Source organism: Pleurodeles waltl, chromosome 12, assembly GCF_031143425.1.
Source record: "Pleurodeles waltl isolate 20211129_DDA chromosome 12, aPleWal1.hap1.20221129, whole genome shotgun sequence".
NCBI lineage: Eukaryota > Metazoa > Chordata > Amphibia > Caudata > Salamandridae > Pleurodeles > Pleurodeles waltl.
In genome coordinates this window covers 610381308-610392894 of record NC_090451.1, presented here as the reverse complement: position 1 = coordinate 610392894, position 11587 = coordinate 610381308, and positions in this window count along the sequence as shown.

Sequence of the window (11587 nt, the reverse complement as noted above, 5' to 3'; positions counted from 1 at the left end):
TGTGATCATGCAGAGATGGCCAAGTCAACAATCGAAGCTTGTAAGAATGAAGGGGGTCTTTACGACCTCTGCGGTCTTCCTTGAAGACCGCCGAGGCCGCGGGAGACAGAATACCGCAATTGCCGGCGGTATTCCTGCCTCCCTATTATGACATTTCCGCTGGCCCAGCGGAAATGTCACATCAACATTGCTGCCGGCTCGTAATAGAGCAGGCGGCAATGCTGATGTGCAGCGGGTGCAGTAGCACCCGTCGCACATTTCACTGCCCGAAATTCAGGCAGTGAAATGTGCGATGGGGCTATGCCTGGGGGCCCCTGCACTGCCCATGCCAAGTGCATGGGCAGTGCAGGGGCCCCCAGGGGCACCCCAAGTCCCCTTACCGTCAGCCTTTCCATGGCAGTGTTTACCGCCACGGACAGGCTGGCGGTAGGGGACTGATAATCCCCAGGGCAGCGGTGCTTGCACCGCTGCCCTAGGGATTATGACCGCCAGGCGGAGACCTGGCGGTAAAGTGGAGGGGCCGGTGGTATGGCCGTGGCTTTTGCGCCACAGTCATAATAGCTGGCGGGACACCCCCAGCCTGTTGGCGGTGTGCCCGCCACCTTACCGCTGGCTGCCAGGGTCAAAATGACCCCCGAAGTCTGTAGCTGGATGTTTTAAACTCTCACCAAGGTTGCATGGGAGAGAGCAAAAAGAAGGCAGTCCAGGAGTTAAATTGAAGATGGTGAAACATGGAGTATGTGAATACAACTGGCCGAACAGTACTTGCAAGAGGTGCATTTCTAGATATGTTTTAACAAGAAATTGTAAGTGGAATCAAATAGACAAGAAGGGCAACGTGCGGCATCTTAGTTTCATTTTGATTTTAAATCAATTATAGCAAAAAGAGGCATATTTAAAGGCCCAGGTTGAATATTACTGGTTTTAGAATGGCTGCATTAAATCCAGGATCACATGCAAAAAAAAACAAGTAGTAGTAGTCGTAGTACTATTACTACTACTACTACCTATAATAATACTAATAGCAAAAAAAGCTAAAAACCAGTGGTGGCTGGTGGCTTTTGAAAGTAGTTGGGCATAAAAGTGACCTTTAACTGTCACCAAGTGAGCAAAGCGAGTGACACCACTGGACCCGAGGGGGTTCCGTGGGTAACGGACACTGTCTCCACATTCACTGGGCAGGCCACTGTATGCAGACATGCTTCACATTAACATGATGCCAAAACATGATTCTGATCGGGTAGGAAGGCAAGTTCTAATGTGCCACACGAAATATTCAGTTCCCATTTAGCAAGTGGTGAAAAAATGTGAACATGTTGAGAGGGCGTTTCTCAAGATGCCTTTTTCACACACTGTGTTTTTTTCTTAAAAGGCAGTCCAACTCAGCTAATGTTTATTAGCAGGATGCACACCCATCTCACATCTTGGCTATTTCATTTGAAATAACAACACTAATGTGTACTTGTCTGGTATGTTGGCAGAAGCTCTTTACTTGTCTGCAGTGTGTGTCACCACGTAGCAGCACTAGGAGAAAAGAAAGCAAAGTTTGCCCATGTTTTTGGGACGCCCGCCACATGGACAGTTCTGCTGTCAGCAAGGATTTCTGAGGTCCGTGCACATACTTCCTGAAGGAAGCCCAGAAGGGGATGACAAAAATCACATTGGCTAATCACTGTTTGCTTTAAAATAAAGAAGCTTAATAATTGGCCATGTTGTGTACGCTTCCTGCCCCTGCACTGTTGGATGTGGCGTGCCCAAGTTGGAGCTTCCTGAGGTCCAAAGAGCCAAGGCCGATGTAGCTCTCATGCTATTTAATTCATTAAATAGCAACAAAACGGGGCTGAGATTAGATGGACAAGGCAATAAGGCCCCCTACTGAAGAAACAGAAAGCTGCGTTAGCTGGCCTGTTCCCTGCTGTCTAAGCAGAGTGAATTTAGAAGCTGAGAAGCCTGAAGTACGCATTTCAGGCTGGCCGAGTGCAGAAACCGGTCAGTCTGTCATGTGCACTTTTTGCTCTTTATGACAGGCATACCTCTCCCCTTCTTAATGGGATTACCAATACAAATAACTGCAGCCCCACCAAACACGAATATTTAAAATCACCAAAAATTTGAATTAACAGTTAACAGTAGATATTTTTCTTTCCAGGGTGGATTGTGGAAGAAAGCAGTGGGTCAATGCCCTTCCGCTCCTTAAAAGGAGCTGGCACCTGTGACTGAATATGTGCCTCAGTGTGTGCTGGGTATATGTGCTTTAACGCCCTTTGTCCGTTGGGCTGGGTTCTTATATGTGTGTTGTCCACTTGTGCATCCAGAAATGTAACTCAGCATAGACACCTGAAATAACCCACACTTATTTTTTGTGCCAGTGCACATTTTTTGTTCGTTTGCATGCGCCCACTAGTCCAAGCATGCAGCTACCAGGCTGCACACTCATCTTAATGTGTGTGGCATTCCCTGCACACCTTATTTTTTTACCATTCCAAACCACACTGGATCGGTAAAATAATAAAGTATGATGAACAGCATTCCAGGATGGTTACCCAAATGTGTGCATGCATATGTAGAGGCTCACTATTACTATAAAAATGTCGACCCATACATGTCCATGCAAGGGAGACCTCTAGGAATGTTTTTTACAGTGCTTTATATTTCTTCAGCTTTCCAAGATGACTGGCGTACCTTCAATTATTGTTACGACTCTCAAGTTCCAACGTATGATTCGTTGTTGTGTGAAGTGAACTACCTTATTTTGCTGTGTACATATCCTGAGATTGTTATGTTTTGAGAAGAAACCACGTTTGGCTTTGCTGTAACATTTGTTTAATTGTTTAGTTATTTTTTTGTCATTTTCGGTTGACACGAGTGATGCCTAGAGGTCTGCAGATGTAGCATTTTCCTATTTAGCTCTAGAGATATGTGCTATTTTACTGTTGTGTATTCATAAAATTAAAAAGATCAGCTCATTATGTTTACATAAATGTGCCTGGTCGGTCTCAGCAACTGTTTTCCCACCCTTTTTCATCTCTTAAAAGTACATACATCAATCTTCAAGAGTATAATGTCGAAAGAACGGAATCAAATATCTCCAACAGAGAAACACTGGCTAATTACAATATCTTTTTTGTTTTAAAACAAGTCTATTCAATTTTCAATATAAATAAGGCATGAATATCTAAATGGAAATAAATAAAGAGTTGTTGGAATGCCGCTGTTACGTAGTCGCCATGTTAACACAAAACACATTGATTAAAATGAAAATACTTATTATTAAATATGTATCTGATAGAGACTTCTGGTTGCAGATTCCTTACCTTAGAATTTTCCCCCAGGTGTCAGACTGGATCTGGAGATTTTTCTTCGAGCAATACCCTTGCACGTCGGTAGGTGGCGTTGGTCACTCTGCAGGCTTCGTAGGCGTTGTGGTCACTGTGATGATGTCAGGAGTAGTAAATAGACGCCGCCCTCGCACAGTGACGTCAGTTCTTTTCTTTCCGCGCCACGCGCTAATCCGGAGAAGAGCTACCCTAGGCTGTTTTTGGGCCGAATTTGACCGTTTTGTCGAAGATTTTTGTCTGTGAATTTGGTGCGTCGAGATGTCCACGAAGACCGGGTTCAAGCCTTGTGAGGACTGCCATCGGACGGTGCCAGTGACGGACCATCATCGCGTTTGTCTGTGGTACCTCTGGCGTGACCACGACCCAAAGTCGTGCTCCGAGTGTCAGGCCATGCACCCAAAGGCTTTGATGGAGCGGTCCCTAAAGCTAATGGCAGCCCAGCACTCAACTCCGTGTAGGTCCCGGTCTCGCGCGAGAGGAAGGTCACGAGATCGGTTGCGGAGTCATCACCACTCGTCTTCTTCTAAATCCTCGGGTCAAGGTAAGAAGAAGTTGAAGTCCCATCACTCTCCGACTTTGCCCCTTCAATCGGCCGAGGTGACACGGGAAGAGCATCCACGCACTAGGCCTCCATCCTCCGAGTTTCCCGGAGCCCGAGCAACCCCCGTCCAACTAAAAGAGTTTTACGAGGCCTTGTGCCTCATATTTGGGTGGGCCGACCCCGATATGGTGCCTTTGGGCCCAAGGGGTTCGGCAGAGGGGCCTTCGGGTTCCGTGCCACAGAGGCCACCTCCGGATCCGTGTGCGGATCCGCACCGGCGCCGGTCGCGCCCTCGAGACCTTCCCCGGCGCCGGATCGATTATTGACAAGAACGACCGGACCCAAGTCATCTTGGTGGCCCAGGACTGGGCTCGAACAGTGTGGTATCCAGAGCTATTGAGCATGTCCATCGATCCTCCACTCAGACTGCCTCTTCGGGTGGGTCTTCTGTCGCAGCAACAGGGGACGGTTCTTCACCCGAACTGTCCAACCTCCACCTTCATGCATGGAGATTGAGCGGCAACAGTTGACGGCTTTTGCCCTTCCACCCGAAGTCTGCAATGTTATCTTGCCAGCCAGGCGTCCATCAACTAAAACTGTATACGCCTGTTGTTGGAATAAATTTGTGGCATGGTGTACCAACAAATCTGTTGATCCCCTTTCTGCCCCTCTGTCAGAGGTTCTTCTATTCATTCTTTCTTTAGCTCAGTAGGGCTCTGCTTTGGGCACCCTTAAAGGGTATTTATCTGCCATTTCCGCCTTTCTTAGGCTACCTGATCAGCCCTCACTCTTTAAATCTCCTATTGTGAGTAGGTTCTTAAAAGGGCTAACCCACTTATTGTCTCCCACTCCATTTATCATGCCGCAGTGGGACCTTAATCTTGTACTTACTTATTTGATGTGTACCCCCTTTGAGCCAATGCATAATTGTCCCTAGCGGCTCCTCACATTCAAAACTGTCTTTCTGGTTGCTATCACCTCTGCTCGCAGAGTGAGTGAGCTTGAAGCCTTCTCCTCAAAACCCCCGTACTTGTCTGTACATGCTGACAAAGTAGTGTTACGCAATAGAGCTTCCTTCCTTCCTAAGGAGGTTACACCATTTCATGTAGGCCAGTCCATCACAGTCCATCACTTTGCCTACCTTCTACACACCCCCACATCCTTCCCATGAGGAGGAGAGATTCCACCGTCTGGACCCAAAAAGAGTGTTGGGGTTCTACCTCAATTGTACTAAAGATTTCCGGGTGGACAATCAACTCTTCGTTGGCTATGTGGGTGCGAAAAAAAGGGAAGGCAGTGAAAAAGCGTACCATCTCTCGATGGGTGCTTCTTTGCATCAAAATGTGCTACGCTTTGGCCAAGAGGCAACCTCCTGAAGGCTTGCGTTCTCAGTCTGCCAGAGAAACTGCTGCTTCCACTGCGTTAGCATGCGGAGTTCCTATCCTGGATATCTGCCAGGCAGCTACGTGGGCATCCCTGCACATGTTTGCTAAGCACTACTGCTTGGACAGTCGAGACGGCTATTTTGGTCGCTCAGTCCTACAGGACTTTCTAGTATGATCTTGGTTTGCAGCCCACCACCGAGGATGGCATTGCTTCAGTATCTATTCTAAGGTAAGGAATCTGCAACTAGAAATCTCTATCAGATGTACAAGTTACTTACCTTCGGTAACTAAATATCTGACAGAGACAAAGGTGGTCATTCTGACCTCGGCGGTAAAAGGCGCCTACCGCCGGTCAGAAATCCTCCATAATCCCGCCGCGGTCGCGGAAACCCGCCACGGTCATTCTGACCCGCAGAAGGCAAACCTCCGAAAATCCGACAGCCACAACAGACCGCCAGACCAGCGGTCGGCGGAAAAGTGGAGGTGACAAAACCTCCACCGTCACGCCAACAGAAATACGCCCATGCCATTACGACCCACGAATCCACGCGGCGGTCTTTCAAACGCGGTATTCCATTGGCGGGACACACCGCCGCGGTCAGAATACACACAAACGAACAAAACTCAGCCACATTGGCCGATTTGAATTCCACACACCTGATACACATACACACACCACTCCCACACACACAATACAATATAAAACACACACCCACATCACCCACAAACCCCTACGACCAAAAATTCTGAAAGAAGGCCAGAGCGAGACACCACCATCCACAAACTAGCAGCCACAGCCACTCAACACCATCACCCACACACTATCCACACACAAAACAACACACACCACCACACTCAACACACTTAACTACACATACTCCACCCCACACATCATACACACCACCCCATGGCACCCCAAAGACACCCCCGCTTCTCAGACGAAGAACTCAGGGTCATGGTGGAGGAAATCGTTCGGGTAGAGCCCCAGCTGTTCGGCACACAGATCCAATACACCAGCATTGCCCGGAGGACGGAGCTATGGCAGAGGATTGTCGACAGGGTCAACGCTGTGGGACAGCACCCCAGAAATCGGGAAGACATCAGGAAGCGATGGAACGACCTACGGGGGAAGGTGCGTTCCATGGTATCCAGGCACAACATCGCCGTGCAGAAGACTGGCGGAGGACCCCCACCTCAACCCCCACAATTTACAACATGGGAGGAGGAAGTCTTGAACATCCTGCATCCTGACGGCCTCGCAGGAGTCGGCGGAGGAATGGATACTGGTAAGTTGAAGCTTCAATACTGCTTCCCCCCCACCTGCATGCCAAATCATACCCCAACCCTCACCCCCATCCTCGAACCCCACCCTCACCCCCACCCCCATCCTCACCCCCACCCTCACCCCCACCACCATCCTCACCCCCACCACCATCCTCAACCCCACCCCCAGCACACCTATTCCCTGCCAATGTCTCACCATCACAACCCACACATCCAAAAACCTAGGCCTGCATGCGTCCACTAAGCATGGACACCCATCACCAAAGCATGCCCAATGCATATACACATCCCCCCCACAAGCCACCCTCACCAAAGCCCCCACACACGAATGCCAGCACTTGGGGACACGGGAAGCCACAGATACACCCATATGCCACACATTGAAACTATAACCATACCTCTATACCCCTGCAGGACCCGACCGTCAACACACCGCCGCGGAGGGCCCAGAATTCTCCACCCCCCCCCACCCAAGAGGCCGTCAGCGATGACAGCAGCTCTGTCGACCTGGACACCGATGACCAGCCCGGACCATCGGGGACCTCTGGACAGTCGGTTCCCCTCACACAGGCCCAGGCCACTACAGACCCAAACCCCTCTGGGAACACCAGCACAGCTCCCACCCAGCGGGCCCATGCCTCTGTCTCCATGGCGCGTCAATCTGCGGTGTGTCTACCACTACAGGGCACCCAGGATAACCCACCACCCCAACAACAACAGGGACCTGGGGGCAGTGGTAGTGGGCACACCGGCCAGGGGGCAGAGGCCCAGGGAAACAGGGCAACTCGGAGGGCAGCTGTGCGACAGGGGGGGGACGGGCCCAGGGAACCCACTCTCCACGAGGCCCTCACCACCATCATGGGAGCATACAACCGCTCCCAGGAGACGATGGCGACGGTACTGGCCCGGTTCCAGGAGATCCAGGTACTGCAGGAGGAACACTATCGGGGGTACAGGGAGGACATCAGAGCCCTCACCTCCACCCTGGTTACCATGGTAGGGCTGCTGCAGGACCTCATCAACACCAGGACGGACACTCAACAACACCAAAGGGCCCCTGCCACTAGCCTGGACCAAGAACAGCCAACCACCTCCGCCGGCGCTAGTGGACAGGAGGCCCCCGCACAGCAGCAGCCCACCAGACCCCCACCTCCTGCAGGAGAAGAACCACCCCGCAAGAGGGCCCTGAGATCTCGCAAGAAGACAGAGTAGGATGTCAAGACCCCCGCCAGCAAAGGATACCACCTGATGTCATCCCACTGTCCCACATTGTCACCCTGTCCATCCTTGAACTGCCCATGCTCCATCTCTCCACAGGCCTCTGGACAATGCACCTGTGTGACTGTTACTCTGGACTCTGCCATGGACATTCCTTCACCATAGCCCCCACCCACTTGAAACCACCCATCCCATTTTGAGCACTTAAATAAACACCTATTTTGCACAAAACTATCTGGAGTCTGGCTGTGATTTCAAAATATTGTAATTGACATGACAGTGCAAATATGTCCTTGTACATAGTGAAGTCAACAAACAGCTGCCACAAAGCTGTAGTCCATGGGGAAACGAAGCACAGGACTCATAGTGGGGACCCCAGATCTGAAATAGGGAGGGAAAAGCCACAACTCAGTCATCATACACTGGGGCAAATAGACAGGCAGCAGAGATGCAGGAGAGTAGTTCACATTTACTAAATTATCTTTGAATTGTTACCTGTGTCCTATTGGAAGTACTGTTCAATGATTCTGTCCCTGTTGTCTGTTTCAGCCCCGCCGTCTTCCTCCTCGTCACTCTCCTCAGGTTCCACCGCTGCCACAACACCACCGTCTCGACCATCCTCCTGCAGGAAAGGCACCTGGCGGCGCAAAGCCAGGTTGTGAAGCATGCAGCAGGCCACGATGATGTGACACACCTTCTTAGGTGAGTACATTAGGGATCCACCTGTCATACGCAGGCACCGAAACCTGGCCTTTAGGAGGCCAAAGGTGCGTTCGATCACCCTCCTAGTACGCCCATGGGCCTCATTGTACCGTTCCTCTGCCCTGGTCCGGGGATTCCTTACTGGGGTCAGTAGCCACGACAGGTTGGGGTACCCAGAGTCCCCCAATAGCCATACACGGTGTCTCTCTAGCTGTTCCATCACGTAAGGGATGCTGCTATTCCTCAGGATGTAGGCGTCATGCACTGACCCTGGGAATTTGGCATTTACATGCGAGATGTACTGGTCAGCCAAACACACCACCTGGATGTTCATTGAATGGTAACTTTTTCTGTTCCTGTACACCTGCTCCCTGTCTCTTGGGGGAACCAAAGCCACATGGGTCCCATCAATGGCACCAATGACGTTGGGAATATGTCCAAGGGCATAGAAATCACCTTTCACTGCAGCCAATTCGCCCACCTCAGGGAAAAGGATGTAGCTCCTCACGTATTTCATCAGGGCAGACAACACTCTGGATAACACCTTCGAAAACATGGGCTGAGACACCCCAGAAGCAATTCCCACTGTTGTCTGAAATGACCCACTTGCCAAGAAATGGAGTACTGACAGGACCTGCACCAGAGGGGGAATCCCTGTGGGTTGGCGGATGGGGGACATCAGGTCGGGCTCCAGCTGGGCACACAGTTCATGTATAGTGGCACGGTTAAGACGGTAGGTCAGGATAATGTGGCGTTCTTCCATTGTCGACAGGTCCACCAGCGGTCGGTACACGGGAGGATTCATCCGTCTCCTCGCCAAACCCAGCGGACGGTGCCTAGGAAGGACAACATGGAGCACACAGTCAAGCAACCCACAGGTACGTACTCACAGCTAGCACAGTAAACGATTCTCTATGCAGTGAATGGCGTGTCTGAGTGGCTATGCAAGGCCTAGGCCTGTGTGACGCAGTTGAAATTGAGCCATGTGGACCCTCGAAATGGCGGCTGCCTGATCTGTGAAGTGTGACAATGGGATGTGAGGTCAATGCGCTGGCGTGGCACACCGCGGCGGGCGGCGGGCGAAGACCGCAGCGCGAAGCCGCATTGGTTAACATTGAAGCCTATGGGTTTCAGGAGCCAATGGTGAAGGGCACCGGCGGTGGCGGGACGCACCGCCGTGGTACGCACCGCCGCGGACGTGACCACCATTTTCTATCTACTTATCCACTTGCAACTTGAACTTTCACAGGAGAGGACCTATACTGCATGTGTTGCTGTGACCTCGGTCTGGAAGGGACAATGGCTGCTGCGCCTGGGGAAAGGGCCCCTGCCTTCACTGGAGAGGAGTTGGAGAAACTTGTGGATGGGGTCCTCCCCCAGTATGCGCTACTCTACGGTCCTCCAGACCAACAAGTGAGTTTAATTCAATCTGGATTTGGGGCCACTGGCTGGCTTGGGGGCCTGGCGGGGGGCCTGGCGGGGATGGGGGGGCATGTTGGGGCTGGCGGGGGGCCTGGCGGGGATGGGGGGCATGTTGGGCCTGGTGGGGGGCATGGCGGGGGGCCTGGCGGGGATGGGGGGGGCATGTTGGGGCTGGCGGGGGGCCTGGCGGGGGGCATGGCGGGGGGCCTGGCGGGGATGGGGGGCATGTTGGGGCTGGCGGGGGGCCTGGCGGGGGGCCTGGCAGGGATGGGGGGCATGTTGGGGCTGGCGGGGGGCCTGGCGGGGATGGGGGCATGTTGGGGCTGGCGGGGGGCATGGCGGGGGGCCTGGTGGGGATGGGGGGCATGTTGGGGCTGGCGGGGGGCCTAGCGGGGATGGGGGGCATGTTGGGGCTAGCGGGGGGCCTGGCGGGGATGGGGGGCATGTTGGGGCTGGCGGGAGGCCTGGCGGGGATGGGGGGCATGTTGGGGCTGGCGGGGGGCATGGCGGGGGGCCTGGCGGGGATGGGGGGCGTTGGGCCACTGGCAACGAAAATGCAGACAAACTTGAACGTGGTATTTCTCCCTCCCTGTACGTGTCACATAGGTCCGCGCCCATGAGAAGATCGGGATTTGGCGTGCCATCGCCAAGGAAGTCCGGACCCTGGGGGTCCACCATGGACGGGGCACCCACTGCCGCAAGAGGTGGGAGGACATCCGCCGCGGGACCAAGAAGACCGCCGAGTCTCTGCTGGGGATGGCCTCCCAACGTAGGCGGGGTGCCTGCCGTCAACTGACCCCCCTGATGTTCCGGATCCTGGCGGTGGCCTACCCTGATTTGGATGGGCGCGTGAGGGCAGCACAGCAGACACAAGGGGGTGAGTACAAGCATTATCTACTCTGTTGTCGAGCAGTGGAGGTGTCTGGGTGGGGGAGGAGGGCTGTGGGTCCCCCTAGGCCAGGGCGATATCTGTAGGCTGGGCACCCCCGTAAGCCCCTGTGTCCCCAGCCACCACCCTCAGTAGTTTGTCAGTACAGCCATCCCTGGGCCGTGTCATCCATGGGTGCAGTTGTCAACTCTAGGCGTGTAGGGCATGTTCCACGGAATGCGTAGCGGACCCCAAGTGCGCAACTTAGTGCAGGGGGCATCTGTGTCTGTCATGTCCGCTAACTGTACCGGAGATCCATGTACTCAATATCCCTTTATTTCTCTCTCCCCCCCCTTTTTGTTTGTCTTTCTGTGCTTGTGTGCATCAGCATCATCAGGCGGAGGAGAAGTGGCATCGGGGCAGGAGGGAGCTGCATCTCACATGGCCCAGGAGGGCCATGCCACAGAGTCTGACTGGACCAGTGAGACGGAGGGCGAGGGGAGCTCCTCAACGGGGACGACTGGAGCCTGCAGCGACACGGACACGTCCTCGGAAGGGAGCTCCCTTGCGGGGGTGGCACCATCCGTGCCCCCCGCCATTACAGGTACAGCCGCCACCCAGCGCACCATCTCCGCCCTCCCAGCAGCCCTTCAGCGTTCGCCCCGTGCCCGCTCTGCCAGGAAGCCGGGCATCTCCTTCGCCCCAGGCACCTCAGGCCCTGCCCCTGTTACCCCCGCTGCCCTCAGTGAGGAGGTCATTGACCTCCTCCGAACGCTCATTGTTGGGCAGACTACCCTTTTGAATGCCATCCAGGGGGTGGAGAGGGAGG